At 38.7% G+C, this 17,371-nt stretch overlaps 1 protein-coding gene across 1 annotated transcript in view; it reads right to left on the bottom strand.

The window, feature by feature from the left end:
- PRKN (parkin RBR E3 ubiquitin protein ligase) overlaps positions 1 to 17,371 on the bottom strand; it is a 767,906-nt gene that overhangs the window by 283,756 nt on the left and 466,779 nt on the right. The gene's annotated exons all lie outside the window — the stretch shown is intronic.

Below are 17,371 nucleotides of genomic sequence, written 5' to 3'. Positions count from 1 at the left end.
TTGTGAAGACCACCTTTGCCTTTAGCCTTTCAAGGCAGCCATTTAACTTTGCATAGAGGGCATTCCCTTAGCAATACTGAGCAAAATAATCCAGCTTCTGGTCAGAGCTATGGGATTCAATTTAGGAACAAGACATCTAAGCTTCAGTGCTATATATAAATACCTTCCCATATGCTAAGTAAGAAATTCCCACTATAGTCAATATATTCAGAGGAGGCTGGAACTGATCAGCCTCCAGGTATCTACATTAGGGCAAGCTGAATCATAGAATCATAGAACAGTTTGGGTTGGAAGGGACGTTAAAGATCATCTAGTTCCAACCCCCCTGCCATGGGAAGGAACACCTTCCACTAGAAGAGGTAGCTCAAAGACCCGTCCAACCTGGCCTGGAAAACTTCCAGGGATGGGGCATCCACAGCTTCTCTGGGCAGCCTCTTCCAGTGTGTCTCTGCCCTCACAGGAAAGAATTTCTTCTTAATAGCTAACCTAAATCTACCCTCTTTCAGTTTAAAGCCATTACCCCTTGTTCTGTCACTATGTGCCCTTGCAAAAAGCCCCTCTCCAGCTTTCTTGTTGGCCCCCTTTAGCTGCTGGCAGGCTGCCGTAAGGTGTCCCCAGAGCCTTCTCTTCTCCAGGCAGAACAACCCCAACTCTCCCAGCCTGTCTTTATAGCAGAGGTGCTCCAGCCCTCTGATCATCTTTGTGTCCCTCCTCTGGACTCACTCCAACAGGTCCATGTGCTTCTTACGCTGGGGTCCCCAGAGCTGAATGCAGTACTGCAGGTGGGGTCTCACGAGGGCGGAGTAGGGGGAGAGAGTCACCTCCCTCGCCCTGCTGGCCACATCTCCTGCTTGGGTTGTATATAGACTAAATCTCCACAGACTATTAATGGAGCTCAGACACCTGCCACACATGCAGACACCTACATGGAGACAAATAAATGTGGGTATCCCAAACTTGACAAGATCCTGCTTGTGGAGATGCAGAGAGGAAACAGTGAGGACAGTTTTACTCCTGAGCCTGTCTGCACTCAGAAACCCCCATCAGTGGCCACAGCAAAGAGAGGCAGCATCTCCCAGAATCCTGCTCAGCACCAGTACACTGGAGGTGGAAGAAAAAAATGAATAATACAGGAAATATTACATATACATGAAATGTGTCTTCACTGCAGGAACACAGTGATAAACCTAATGGGTTTGTTCTAATGTAAGTTAACCTCTGCCAACTCCTGATGGACATACCTTAACTGTAATTTCCAAAATAATGACTGTGACCTCTTTGATAGTGTTATACAATACTGCTTAGTTATCTCTTCTCCTTGAGAAGTATTACAAACCTCAAGTATCAAAATTGGAAAAATAACAGAGATGTGTTAAGCTGAAAAGAACAGTGAGATTCCCATTCAACCGCTGAACTACTTTACTCCTTTGTCTGTGGGCAAACACAGGTAGAAATGGGTTAAATGCTAAATTTTTTTTGAAACTAGGAAGAAAGAGTATTATTTTTAAAAATAAAAGGAGCAATTCCCACATATTCACCGTACTCTGGGAAACAGGTATTAAATTACAACATCAAATACAGCAAGAGTTGTGTAAAATCATTAGAGTTAGCAATACTGCGATAGCTTCTATAAAACCCACTGAATCAGTAAATCACCAAGTCCTCAATGTGGGAATACAACTGCAAAATGTAATCAGTAATAATTTCAGATACTGTATATAAGCATTTAATCTTCCATGAAAACATGCTTTAGAGTTGCATATACTATAGAATTCATGGCAGTGTGTTGGTGTCTCCAAAAAAATAATCTCTATGTTTTAAGGATTTTGTTGAATAAAGCAGCTTAAAAACTGAATTAAATAAAACCTCCCCATTACTAATCCTTATTAGTTGCCCACTTGCTGTTCTGAATGCAACAAATAATAATTTTAAAAAGACAGCTGTAAGGCAAAATGAGAAGCTGATACGTATCATTTTAGTTCTGGATGGTCCTAAAATCATTATAGAGCTGGAGAAGCAGTTATCTTGTCCCTGTGGTGCAAAAGTCCCCATGGCTCACCAATGAAATGTAACATTATAAAAAAGTTTTCTTCCAGAAATGCAGATGTAATCAAATTTGCCTATAGCACTAATGGATATTTCTCTTTTAGGGTTAATTGCTTATTTTTATTGCTTCAGTATCTGACTATTTTTTTAGTTTCATGGGAAGCTCCCTGGATCTAAATTCATACCTCTCTGACCTTCATTTCAAAGTCAAAATATATCTTATTGTATGCGGAGACATACACAAGAGAAAGCCATCAAAAGTTGAGTATCTTAAAAAACCCAGGCCAGAAATCAAAATGTCATTATTAACACTTCCACCTAAACTTGCATGAAATCAAGACTAACAGCACTTTCTTATGTGAGTGAACTACTACAACCAATTACTAAAGTAAATTATTTTGTGATAATCAGTTTTGCTTCTTAATAAACTACAACTGTTTGAAATCAGAGTATGTTCTGCAGAAGGGGCACAGTCATATATGTACACATTTAAATTACATCTTCATAAATGACATTAAGCTTAAAATGTATTATTTTTTAACACTATCAGACTCAAGCAATGCATACAAACTAGATATAAAACTGGGTTCTGACTGTGTCACAAAACACAAACTTAGCTTTCACAGCTGTTACACTGTCTGCTAATTTTGCAGCCCACAGTACCTGTGTCTTAAGGTTTTGAGAAACTCAGTCTGTATGCAATGCAGATTTATCCAAATTCATTTGGCATTGGAACAGTCACTGCATTCCAACACTTGCAGATTTTGTGCCAAAAGAAAGCACTTGTAGTATAAAAGAGATGCAAAAGTTTGGTTCCTGATATCAGTGAAGATGAAGATGTAGAGATTATGTTCATAATGCCTGGATGAAGCTAGTACGTACTCATCTAGGGTAACCTCAAAAGTTATTAATAGAAGCCTTGCTTGAACCAGACACAATTTATTTTTGAAAGCTGTATGATGAAAGTAAAAAAAATTTGCTATATGGTGTAACAAGGTCCCTTGCTCAATCTAACGTTAAGTCTAGTAATGTAAATCTGATGTATATTTTAGAAGGTATTTCATATGTTACATTTACATAATGTGTTTGGCTGAATTAGAAGCTTCAAGAGAATAATATATATGAAAAATGTTTCTCACAGCAAGGGATAAATTGGTCCTTTTTGTTCACCAATTAGGAACGTAACCACTTTTAAAAACTGAAAATCCAACAGTACAACGCATCACAGAAGATTTCCATAATAAGTCACTCGCTCCTGTGCTCTGATTCCTTTTCATTAGAATTTTATCAGCATGCATTTACTTAAATGAAAAAGAAAGGAGAACCTAAATGTTTCTGCTTTGTGTTATTACTGTCGGGTAACTGTGTGACACAACAACAGCACGGCTGGAAGCGCTATCTGGTCTGTACGCTCTTTTCTCCTTCTCCTGAGAAGCAGCAAGACACAGATAATTCTCAGATAGACTACAGCAGTATACTGGCTAAATAAAGATACGAAGACTTGATCTTGTTTAGATAAGAAGCCCACTGGGAAATAAATTGTTCTAGTATATCCTAAAATATCATGACGGTTATTAATGTCAGTCCAATGGCTATGAATGCGAGGGGCTACTTAGCATAGGAAATTATGTGCAGACATAACAGTGGATTAACTGATATATCCTTCAATGCCTACTGAAGAAAAATGTGGGGCAATTTGTCCCTTGCTTGGTCTTTATCCTTCATATTTTGAAAAAGCTCGACCGAGTAGAGGTTAAACAGCATACCACATATATCAGTTCAATATTTTTTAGAAAATGTGAGTAGCCACAGTCTGAAGCACTTTGGAGCAAGAAACATATCTAAGGCTGTAGAAATCTGTGAAAACCATGTTGAACAAATCTGTGAAACCCCCTCGAGGTCATTTCTAGGTGACAGTTGGATTTTTCTCACCCCAATCTCAAAATCTTAACCAAATAATAATAAAAAACCTTAGCAGATGTCTATAAGGCTGCCTTCCTGGGATTACAGTCAGTGAAGCAAAAATAGCTATTTGGGATTCATTTCTGTGCAGTAAATAAAACTGAATGCACACAGCTATATCACAGCCTTTAACCCCACCTATGAGTGCTATATTCATCATAACACACTTCTGCATTTCTAATACATTTTTCCATGTTGGCAATCTTCCTGTACTTCAATAAGCTTTCTGTACCATAAAATAATTTCATTTATAAATGGATCTCTATGCCATTCCAGAATTAATCTTTGTTAACTTACAGGACAGATCAATAAGCAGCATTCAAGAAAAGATGAATCACTGAATAAAATGTGTTAAAAAAAAAGAAATTATGGAAAATATGAACTTTGGTGACATAGAAACTACAGGCACTCTCTTCATAAACAATCAAAGTAATTAAACAGAAATACTGTCCTTGAGCAGCACTCAATCAGTTTGGACTCTATCCTTGTAGCAGAACAAAATTACAATGCCTAAACAAGCCAAATTATTCATCTATCACATGGCTTCCTCACAGAGCTTCCACTTCCATCAACTCTCGCTCATCATATGTAGGAAGGGTATAGGCTTCTAATGCATACGAAACTGGTGCCCCATCTGGTTTTCCTATTGCATACAGTCCCCAGTCACTCAAAGCTATTGAAAGAATTGCCTGTTTATGGCACGTTAAGTGCACAGTTTGTTTTCTTACCATGAAAATACCTCCAAGTACTTCCAGTTAGAGTAGATTATTAAGTTCCATTAGAAAGATGCTACTATTTATAAAAAATATAAATATAGAAAATATAGAAAAATTACCACAATGATTTCTCCTATAGAACTGAGGCAGTTCGGAGGAAAGTATAGCAGCAAATCCTGCTTTTTAATAAGCAATACATTATTACAGATAAATAGAAACAGTGACCTACCAATTGCAGACAACCTATAAGTAGCAATGCAGGCCCCTAAATATTTAGGCAAGGGTAGGCACTTGAAATCAGTATCAAGACTTTACAGGAGAAAAGAAACAATGATATAGCACTAAGAAAGAAATCTCACTGATATGACTTTGCAGTCAAGAACTCATTTGGTTCCATTAGGAAGACACACAAAGTACATCCCTACTTTCCCCTTCCTACGAGATGAAAATAAACCTTCACATAGACTGTGCCAGTTAAAAAAGCCAGTATATATACACTATTCTCAGAAAACTGACATTTTAAATCCACTAAAACAACCAAAAAAAAATTTGGATTTTGTGTCTTTGGTCATTTGCCACACAATGCAACAAAGGTCATAAAGTGAAGGTTATGAACAGCATGAGACGTTGCTGTACAAGCTTAAATATTCTGGCTGTGCTTCTGTATTCCGACCCACAGCTGTTAACTTAAAGGGGCATTGGCAAGTGAAATCTGACCTACTTTCTTCTCTATTATGTTACATGTTTTCCTCTAAAATGTGCTGTCTTATTTCTCATTTCTATAGGAATGCAGCACCAAGAGGCCAGAACCCAGGAACAGCCTGACAGCAATAAACCAGAATTTAAGAGGGAAGAACAGGCACACTTAAAATTAGCACACATAATGGCAAGTGCTCCTTTCAGCAGTGCTCCTGTTAACTGTTGGGTTTTTTCATGCTATGGACATGACACACATTATTGCCTGTAAAATCTGTGTTCACTGTGGCAGGCAGTAGCATCTGCCTCCTGAGGAAACAGGCAAGGGAATTCTATGTTACGTGTACTGGTACATTCATATAAGTACCCAGCATTAAATATGTGCTATTCCTGCTTGCTCAGACTTGCCTTCTCTGAGTTCTGTGTTCAGACACAATAACTACCCTTGGCACTAACAGCTGAATCTTATGAAATCAAGGAATGGACAGTGATTAGGCTGAGAAGAATCTTTTCCTGTTATCTATCAGATTAACTGTCTACAGTGCTCCTTTGCAGAGCAAACAACAGATAGAACAGTCAGGCTTTGAAAGGAGAGCAGTAGAACCTGCTCCTTTTCCTTCATCTGTGCTTTTAAAACCTTATTAATGCCCCACTGGAGAGAAAAGAAAAAGACCTTGGTAATGGTCTTTTCCTCAGTAATGTCATTGAAAGATGACAACCGTGAACAAAGCAAGCAGCTCACAAGGTGCCCTAACCCAAGCCCTGATGTCAGTTGACAGTGGGAACATGAGAACAATCAATAGGACAGTGTAAGTGCAATGCCTTTCCACAGAGCATGGACGACTTTACATGGATGTGGTTCTTCAGAGCTCAGGGACCCTTGGATACCGATCTGCTATATCCCTCCCAGCAGTCCCCTGGGAGCTCAAGGACCACCCTGGCATCAGGCTCACCATGATTTTTTACATGTGTATGCAACTGCACTCAGCAGCATGCCAGAAGTAAGACCATAACCATCAGTAGGAACACAGTAGGAAAGGCAGAGAAGCCTCCTGAAATGCCAACTCAGGACCTTTGTACTTGCTGAACACCAGCTTACCGTGAACCAACTCCTCCATAGTGGCTCCTTTGCATGGAATGACCTCCTAGAGCCTATGCCACTTGTACCCTCAGGTTTTGCCACCAAAGGGTGGCAAATAAATCTTTCACCCTCCCCTGGATTTAAGCTGGATCACAGCACCTTCCTCTTCTCTGAGGCAGCACCCAGCCTTCAGCAATGCAGGTAAAACTGCACTTTGTGCACCGTCCACGCCAGCCACAAACTCCATATTGCATAAAGGGCCGGGCCTTCACAGGCTCCTGACTCGCCCCATAGAGACTCAACTTTAAAGACTGGAGGCATACAGTCAGAAATCACTCTACTCTGGTTTTCAGGAAAAGAAAAAAAACAAACAACAAACCTGCAAAACAAAACCAAAAACCAAACAGTAAGGTAACCAGTGAAGCTAGGAGAAGGATGGGATATCACCCTAAGAGGAGGAAGGGCTAACTTCACCTGCACAAGCAGCACCATGCAATCCTTCAGTAATTAAACAAGAGTAAATGAAAAAAGTAAAGTGCCTTTGTACCCTACTAGACTCTTATTCCCCTGACTGGTTGCTGAGGATCCCACTGATTTTTTCCAAGGATTTAAACCTTATTTAGTCTTGCTCCCTACATCTATGCTAGTAAAATTAACATTGTCAGCAAATGTCTTATGCCACCGGAATGCAACTGTCTATGCTGCTAAATTGCTAGAATGGGCCCTGCCTGGCATGATTTTAGCCTTGCCAAATAGTGAAGTCCCAAAAAGTTCCTGGGCATAGTCCACGGGTCACCATGTGCTGTTTCCAACAGACAACAGTGATCTGCAGGTGGTCACCCTACATCAAAAACTGAGAGTTTAATTATGCAGATTTAAGGCAGAAGAGCTTTATTCTGGGACCCTTCTCTTAATACCCAAGTTTACTGATTTATTCTCTGTTTTCTTATTTTTAGACGCACACCTCCATTCCCCAAACCAAACCTTTTGAGATAGCCTGTGAAAATTATGTTGCCTGTAAATACATTGCACAGAAAAAAAGTTTCCCAACACAAAAGACATGAGAGAATCACAACCTCTTTTTACTTTCTTGTGGACATTGGAATCCCATGAAATACACAGGAGGAAAAGAGCATTGGATGTCATCTTAAGGGACACTGTCACATTATCCGCTTCATTCCCTGGGACTCCAGGAGGGACTAGGACTGCATGTTTCCACTGTGTAAATTTCCATTATTCCCTTCCAGTTAGCTTTGAAAATACATCCTGGTACATGAACTTAAAGACTGTGTCTCAATATGTATAGGAGAAAAGAAGACTGGAAAACAAGGTAAGTTAGAGAAGGGGAGAAGGGGGAGTGGAAAGAAAGATGCAAGAGGGAGCAGGCGGTAGCAATGATACACAGAATTATCTTTCACCACCTTAACATTATGTTTTATGCTTTTTCCCATCTTTCTTTTCAAATATGAATATCCAATTTATATGTTTATCCAAGCAATAACTTGAGGGTTCTTCCCATTAAATGAGTCTTCAATCTCAACCGAAGATATGATATTATCTTACAAACAAAAACACCCTCAAGTCATTGTTATAACAAGGAGATTTCTTTATACAAAACCCTTTCTTTCAACTCCTCACTATCATTATAATTTACAGATAATATTTCACCCTTTCCTCCTCAAGGCAAATACCTTAGCATAAACACCAGGGTGCAGTTATCTGAGAACACCTTGTACATCAGCACCTCCACTCAAAGGGAAGAACAAGCCTTGGGCTAGCAAGTCTTACTGAATGCATTCTGACTTGGCAGATTTTAAGTGTACAAAGCACTTAATTTCCCTTAATAGTCTGAAAAAAATAGTTTACAACGTCCACCACAAAATGGTACTAGCAGTTAGAATGGCTTCTTTATGTCATTTTCTATATTGCTTGCAACCACTATCATAAGATGTTCATATTGTGATTTTTTTTCCTAATCTTGTTATGGCCCTTGTCACAAGAAGTGTGGAATTTAAATAACCCCATGCACAGAGCTCTATGTTTAAATTTCGTTTGCCTCATCCACCTTTTTCCCTACAAGTCAACTTCCATTACACAAAAGAGTAAATGGAATCAATGTTCCAATTAGAAAAAAAAAAAAACAACCCCCCAAACCACAAACACAAACCCCCCACAAATTAAATAGTAAAACTCAGAGAAATTATCATAAAGTTTGGGAAGTATCAATTCCAAATTTGTAACTGGGCTAATAAAAAAAAACAACAAAACAAACAAACAAAAAAAAACCCTGCAGAAAATTCTAAACATTTACAGAGGTTAAAGTCAACTTAAAAGAGGATTCTGGAAATTCAAAGAATTTTATGTGCCTCTCTCCTGTTTAATCTCAGCATACATTTTCATAGTTTTGTACTGCCTACTTGGAGGCTGGCTGGTGCTGTTTGTGTCTATTCTTTCATGGAATTACAGTGTATATTAGGACTCGGGAAATCTACTGCATTTTGTACAGGATTACTCAGGAAAAATCTTCTCCCATTTGTTTACCTGAATTAATAATCTTTGTAACACTTAGGAAGACTGACATTCATCCAAATATAACTTCGTATTTCCATAGGACCATCTAATTCTGGATGTTCATACCCAAAGATGCATGGAGTACAGTGAATGACAATAACAAATAGGCACGGGTGAGATTTATAACTCTTCTACATTTATTGAATATTACAGGAATGGAAGCAAGGGTATTTACAATATCACTTTAGAATATAATTTCTGACAATCTCTTGGAAGTTGTTTGTGATGCTAACATGAATTGACTTCTGAAAGAAGAGTTACTGCAAGAAAAAAAATATTGTGGTGACCATTTCCTCTGTTCTTCAAGCAGACCAGGTTTTTAGTTAATGAAATAGTGATATACTATTCATAGAAATGTCACAGAACTTACATGAAGACACTTACTGGAAAAAGAGTGTGCATGAAAGGGCATGTATTTTGGGAACCCTCGCTAATACTATATTTTTACCCACCCTTCGCTTGTTTTGATGAAGTGGTTTACTTCCCACCTCACATTTAAGTAGTTACATGGACCAATACACAGGGAGGGAAAGAAGTACGGATTTTTGATCTTGCCTCCTCCTTGTTCTCACTGAGCATTTGCTCAAAGAAGGATGCAGCAAGCAAACTCTGCAGCTTTCTCAGAGGGGGTATAACAGCCATAATTGTCAGCACTAATGAATAGTTTTGACTTCTCACATTTATCTACCCCTTTCCCAAAACACATAAATCATTCCCACAGAGACTCTTCATGCTCATTCTTCCATCACACTCTCTCTATTAGAGGAAGTAACTCCTCCTCTGTCCCAGGAGAGAAGACAGGTTATAGATGGAAACTTAATAGATATCCCAGTCATTTCTGAGAAAAAAACCTAAGACAAACTCAGAAATATTAACAGGCATTTTCATTTACTAAGGTAAATTTTCCTTTTGACAACTCCTTCAACACGCCATACCTAGTGTACATGAGCTAGGGGTCCAGATTACAGTCTAGGTAACAGGAAAAAAAAAAAAAAAAAAAAAAGAGGAGTAAAAACAACAAGGAAGCAGAATAGAAAACAAGCAAAACAAAATTTTAATGTAATATATCTAACTCATTTAACATGTGAAATAGTATCCAGGAGACATCTTGCAATCATGGATAACACAATTACTTAGCTTCACGGTCTCCCTACATTCCATTCACAGTCTGATCAAACCATAAAGTATATATAGAAATATTTCATTACAAATGGTGGGTTTCTTCCATTACAATGGCAAAGAGAGCGTATTTGTACAGGGAACTAAAAGCTGGCTTAGCCCTAAGAATCTGTACACCATGAAAATGTGACCATGGAATACATTCAGATTATGTGACAAACCCCTTCTTGCTCCCTCTTTTGTTCATGGAACAGAGAGGGATATGTTATTACTCAAAAAATATTGACAAAACAAACAAACAACTGACCATCACTTAATTAAAAATGTAGGACAAAATACCAGACATTTCCCAACGTAAATGTTTCTGAAGCTCTTGCATATTCTCTGTTTCAAATTATAAAATAGTGCCTGAAATAAATGGCAACTCCACCTTATTTAGAATTGTATTTACCAATGATCATTGGAAATTAGATCACTCATCAATGTCTACTTTTTGCTTTTAAGTGAAACATTAGAATTATTGTACTTTTTTCTACTCAGTTGAAATATTATATATGAAAACTGTACTACAAGCTATTTTACCCTCAAAATTTAAAGTTTTACTTAAAGTTTCCACATGCGTAAGTTTTTTTGAAACTGGGATTTTTCAAAAAAGATAGCACATGTACCTACTTTTTTTCAAAAAGCATCAAAACCCCAGGACATAGGGGAATAGCCTGATCAGATTTTAGGTTTTAATTTAGATTCTATATAGAAATAACTTCTGGGATTAAGACTGTGCATGGTAAAAAATAAACATTTTTTTTTAGGATGTTAGTAATCAAGAGAAAAGAACATTAGCTAGTAGTCTGTACATTGTCAGATAAAATATGGGAAAAAAACTGGAACATGAAAATGCAGATTCCCTGCCTCAAATCTCTTCACTGCATTATCTTTAGATAGAAAACCCTTAAAGATGCTAAGGAAAAAGACCTTTTTAAATTAGGCAGTCTCACTTCATTATTCTGTTTGAAAAAATCTAAAAGGCCACACAGTATAAAGTTCCATTCACAGAAAGGACTGCAAGAACTTCTATGGGATATTAACTTTCATATTCTAAGTTATGACTCATAATGGCTTATGTAAAAAAATATTCAATTATGCCATTATCAAGTTAATGTGTAACAATACTCGGAAAGGAAATGTCAATGAGTGTTTGATATTTAATTTTTAAATAATTCTAATTCATCTGTTTTCTAGCATATATATGATTTTTCTGCCAAATTCCAGTCTCATGAAGACATACACTTTTCTGGTAATAATGAAGAGAGCCTTGAAATTCAGTGACTAGAAACGGAGGGCACACAGAAAATGCAGATGTGCAAATTATATTAACAAGCAGGGCTAGTAGGAGTACAAACTTATCTGAAGTCATACATCCTGCTTCCAATGTCATTTCATATCTTTGAAAGTAGTTCATACAAAGGATTTATGCTTTATTCAAGAAAGAGAGTGTTGTATTGTGCTCAGCCCTACTTATTTCTATACAGATAGAGACAGCATACACTTTGATTAGCACAAAAGCAATGACAGAATCTGTGAGGAATCTGGTGTTGCTTCTCTGAAGATACTACAGCAATGCATTTGGTTGTGGTCTGCAAAGGATCAACTAATATCACGGTAATGAAAAACTACACAGGACACTGGCAGGGAAGATACCAAAATGACTAACAGAAAAGTTAAGACTTGCCACTTCTTTCCTAGGTCTGATTCTGTTTTCATTCTAATCAATAGCTAAAACGTCATTGACTTCAGCTGACCAAAATCTGGCCTTACACTTTCCTGAATAACTACAAAGATAAAATTCAATGAGAAAAATAACAATTTTTTAAATTGACAGGGGCAGACCATGTGTTTTAATCACATCTAAAAAACCTAATTGCACAGCAGCTGCATACAGAAAACACGTTTGCACCTGTACCTCTGCTTAATTTTACCTAGAAAATATTCCGCTTTAGCATTCATTGGACATCTTTGTATTTTTAAGTGGAGGAAAACAGAAAGTTCAGTTCTGAAATAAAATTGACTGATAAAAGTTTTACCAAAATCTCCTTGTCTGTCAAAATAGTACATTTCCCCCTCCACCCCAAACACTATAATCAACACCTTGCTCACACCACTTATTCAGGGGTTCAGGGGACTGGTTAAGTCCAGTGAATCTCACTGCTACGCTCTGCCTGACATGGTTTAGAGTTCAGAATCAGAGAGAAAAAAAGTTCATCAATGAACTTAAAGCTGCAAGTGCAATAAGGCACCATTTTTAGGATGCTCAAGCTACTAACAATGTCAGGCTTCCTAGGAGTTACATCTTCGGTTGCACAGGTACTAGGGCTGACTCTGTCTCACTCCCCTTTTGTGGCAACTTCATTATCCCCCGGCAATGTGGAGACTGGGAAGGAAAAGGAAAAAAACTAAACCAAAGCAAACATAACTCTCAAAATGAGGGCTACTAGGAATACTCAGCATTCAAGTGTACGGGTTCATTTCAGAGGTCTTCCAGAAACTGCTAACCCTGTGAGCATGATTGATCCCCTAAAGAAGGTTCAGGCCAATTCTTATCAAAACTGGCTCACACATTCCCAATTATATAACAGACTGATTACGTTTCCCATTCTCTCTTACATTACCTAGCCTGACAGTGATCTGTACACCTGTACATCAGCTGTGCACAATTCATCAGGTTTGCCTGACGGTTTGCACGAGCTATGGAAGAGAGCAGCCCTTGAACCCCAGCCTGCTTCAGTGAAGTGTGAGAAGTCAGTGACATTTCCTTTTCTTGTGGCATCAGAAACCTGGCAGCCTCCTGGCACTCTGAATCACCACACTACACATGCTCAGCTGAGCACTGGAGCTGCACAGGTTTTATAAATAGTGCCTACACAGGGTTTCAGTGTACTTACGCAAAAGACCTTTTTATTTGAGGGTTGGCCTCACTACAGACAGCCTTGTTACAAGGGGTGAAGTTTATCGGATTAGAAGCAACACTGTTAGCATTCAGGACACATTTCCAAGTGCATATGACATGTCAGCTGCTTACATATCTTCCAATTCTGCTTCACATATTCCTTTTAAAGTTAAACATGAAGTGACAGAAGTGTAGAAATATCTGTGTCCTGCACTCTGTGAGCATAACAGCTAAAAAACCCACCTTGACGTGTCAGCTGACAACAGAAAAAATATCCCTGACCTCTGCTGAGGCATCCTGATTTTCCTAACATCAACTACTTGTAACAGAGATGAGAACTGAAAATACCAATGAAAATACATAAACTCCACAATTAAAAAAAAATATATATATACACACATATATATAAAGCATAAGGAATTTTTTTTGCATGTTTCCAGACACAGTTTCAAACTCCAATTTCTAGAAACAGAGGGGCAACAGGTATATTCATTTATGATAAACACAGCACGTTGTACAATGTCAAAGGATTTTTTCTTAGCATTATTCACATCTTAATTTTACATTCAATTAACTACCAAAAAACTTTTGACTTTTTAATATCGAATATTTGAGAAGTTGTATGATGAATAAGATCTTTCATTTACCTAAAAGTTGGATGATGGGGTGGTTATGCTTTAAATACATGCTCTCGGGGAGGCGGGGGAAAACTGTAGCCCTTTTAAAAGTCACACATGCCCACACGACCTTCAACATGCTGCACATGCCGTGAACTGCATGGGAGACATTTGTTATGCACCTTGAAAGGTGAAGAGCTTCAGCAACCTTATCAAGATTCTTATCTGTACTCAGAGGATGGGGCCTGATTTTAATCTTGCTTAGTACTGCATTAATCAGAAATGACTACACACTGAGGACAGTAAAACTGGTCAACTGTAAAACCAGTGGGAGATCAACATTTTGTGGCAAACCAGGTACTCGCAACTCTTTCCCAGTGTTTCTCAGATAATGGTTCGCAACCAGAGCAATTGGGAAACTGCAGTAAAAAAATCACCTCAATTATCATGCAAAGAAAATAAAATTAATGGAAGTCTTAAAGAACATCCCTTCCAAGTTGGGTGTTACAGGTAACAGCAGTGCACATTTTAAAGATAAGATGAAAGGAGGTCTATTGCAAAAATACTTGTCTTCACTGACAAACAGGCAATCTGAAAAGTTTGTGAAACTGATCTCTAGCCATTTTAATCAATCTATTTATTTTTCTTTTTTATTTATTTACTATAGTTATTTGTATAACCATCTTACATTCTAAATGGCCAGTATCCTTACCTGTCATGGATATTTTTGAAAAGTCTAGCTGAGAGAAAGCTAATGTTCCAGTTTCTGGGGAAGAAAGTCCCTTCAAATGTTTTCTGATGGCAATATTAATGCTCCATAGTAGAGGTGATAATCACCCTGGGCACCAACCATGTATAGTGCAATATATAGTTGCTAAGTATGTCTGAGTCTGTAACTTCCTGACTCAAGTGACAGAGGAGCAACAACGAGAGGAGTTGTGCTGGACCTCATGCTCACAAAGAATGAGGAGCTTATTTGGGATGTGAGGGCTGAAGGCAGTCTTGTCTGCAGTGCCCATGAGATGGTGGAATTCTGGATTCTAAGAGGAAGAAGCAGAGTGAAATGCAAGATTACAACCCCTGAACTTCAGGAGAGCAAGGACGTCCTTTGAAGAGCCCCACAGGATAAGGTCCTGGAAGGAAGATGAGTCTAAGCAAGCTGGTTAATATTCAAGGATCACTTTCTTGAAGCTTGAGTGCTCCATTCCAACACTGGAAGTCAAGCAAAAATGCCAGGATGTCTGCATGGATGAACATGAACCTCCTATGAAAACTCAGGCATAAACAGGAAGTATAAAGAAGGTAGAGTCAGTGTCAGGTAATCTGGAAGCAACATGGAAGCACTGTTCAAGCATGCAGGGGCCCAGGTAGGAAAGCCAAAGACTACCTAGAACTGAATCTGTTGACAGATGTTAAAGGCAACAAGAAAGGCTTATATAAGCGGCAAAAGTGCAAAGCACTGCACCTGAGGAGGATAACCCCAAGCATCAGTATATGATGGAAGCCAACCAGCAAGAAAGCAGCTGTTTCTCAAAGTTTGTGGGCTGTCAATCCTTGGAGATATTCCAAAGCCATCTGGAAATGGTCCAAGCAACCTGCTCTAGGTGATCCTGCTTAAGCAGGGGTCTGGGTCAGATGACCTCCAGAGGTTCCTTCCAACCTCAACTGTTCTTTGATTCTGTGAATGAAATATTAGCATACAGTAAACAAACAAACAAGGCTAAAAATTCCTGTGTTTCATAAAAGTAATGTAAAGTTGCACTGTTCATTAATAAAAGGTGACTAGCCCTAACTAACTGAAGACTGCAACCTCAAACTAAAGAGTGTGCATGAGAGATTCTGGGCAACATAATTTTTAAACAGAAGACAGTTATGGGAAAGGATTATTTTATTTTTTTCATGTCGGGATCATATATACTAACTTTAGCAAGCATGGTATCCTTTCCCTCCCATGAGAAACAAAACTGCTCGCAGGGCTCCTCTGTACCCTTGTTTAATCTGTGACACTGCAATTGGAATTTGTCACTCTCGGAGCTACATCTGATGTTACAGCCTGAAGCGGAGCTGAACCAAAATAAACAATCTGCTCCATTCTGCTTAGACTAATACGACAGTGATGTAAGCCCCAGCACAGTGGAAAATGCATAAATGGGCTGCTACGCAGCACACACACAGATAAAAACAGCAACACTGCTCAGAAGTTTTATTGCTAATACATATTGGGTGAAAGAAGCCTTGCTTGGACTTTGGCTTTGCTATGCAACAGTATGCTTTTTGTGTGTGTTAACTTGGAAAATATGCTTATTATTTCAAAAGGCGCTAGGAATTTTGTGCTGCACTGAGACAATATATTTTTCTAAACCCCCTCCACGTTCAGTCAAGTATTTCCTTCGTCACAACTTGTGAAAAGTTATTAGGGTGGGAGAGCTGAACAGGATTATTTTATCATAAACATCCCACAATGACACAACTGCGTAAATATTTGTCCCAGTATCTTGTGTTTGAATACAGTATTCACCCCTCCCTCCCTCCCTCCCTTTCTCTGTGGTGTTTGATTCAGGGTCTCTGGAGCTTTGCCAATGCAAGCCTGTTCATTCCATACAGGCTCATTTATGCAAATAGTCACGTTGAAGCCCTAATCTGGTTATTCCTTCTACTCAGGATCACTTGATCGGAATTAGGATGGGAGGAAAAATGCTGTACATAATTCTGTTAAATTCGTCAGCTGGAATGGCTGACCTTAAAACTAGAGTCTTACATGCAGTCATTTTTCCTTTTCTCTCTCCCCAAGGTAAGAAAGCCCTGCAAAGGCAACTGACTGTGCAGGTCACATTTTTCTATAAAGATACAAAGAGGTTATCTTGTACAAATAATTTTATTTCAGGGAAAAAAGAGGATGGAGTGAAAAGGAAGGCAGCAAGGTCACTTCAATAACACCACAGAATATTTTCACTTCTAACTGCCTTATTATTTATATATTTTCAACTTAAAAGATGCATTTTCACATAGAACATTTTTGTATAAAAAAGGCAAGAAAAAACTCGGGGGGAGGGGGGGGGGGCGGGGCAGGGGGGAGGGAGGGAAGCAAATAAAGCAGCTCATGAAAGCTAAGGGCCTAAGAGCAAGAAACCTCTTCTCTCCACATCAGGCACAATTTATATGGCCCCAGTGCAAGCTTTCCCATATCATCCTGCCAGTGACCTCAGCCCTCATCTATAAAATCATTTTCTCAAAGGAGATGAGGTTACCTAGCCTGGGTGATAGCTCATGTCCTTTGTTTCTTCTCAACAGGGGCCCCTACATGAGCCCAGCTAAAGTGTAACAGCTAAAATTTAAAATTAATGCTAGGGAATACACTTGCAAAGCAGTGGATACCTGTTTGCATTTTGCAGAGAAAGAGCTGGCCTTTTACAAACATCCTGCTCTGCTTGCTCCTGCCTTGCTGACAGCCCAAACTGCAAATTGCTTGTTTTCCCTGTTGCTACAGATCATGAGCTGGGCACTGGCAAGGCAGGACTCAGCTCTCACTTGCCACTTATGATTGTGCCATAGGACCACAGCACTGCAACATTCGCAAGTTTAGAATTCCTCTTGATTTTTCAAATTCTTACTTTAACCA

Source organism: Falco biarmicus, chromosome 6 (assembly GCF_023638135.1).
Source record: "Falco biarmicus isolate bFalBia1 chromosome 6, bFalBia1.pri, whole genome shotgun sequence".
Lineage (NCBI taxonomy): Eukaryota > Metazoa > Chordata > Aves > Falconiformes > Falconidae > Falco > Falco biarmicus.
This window is presented reverse-complemented; position numbering and strand designations above follow the sequence as displayed.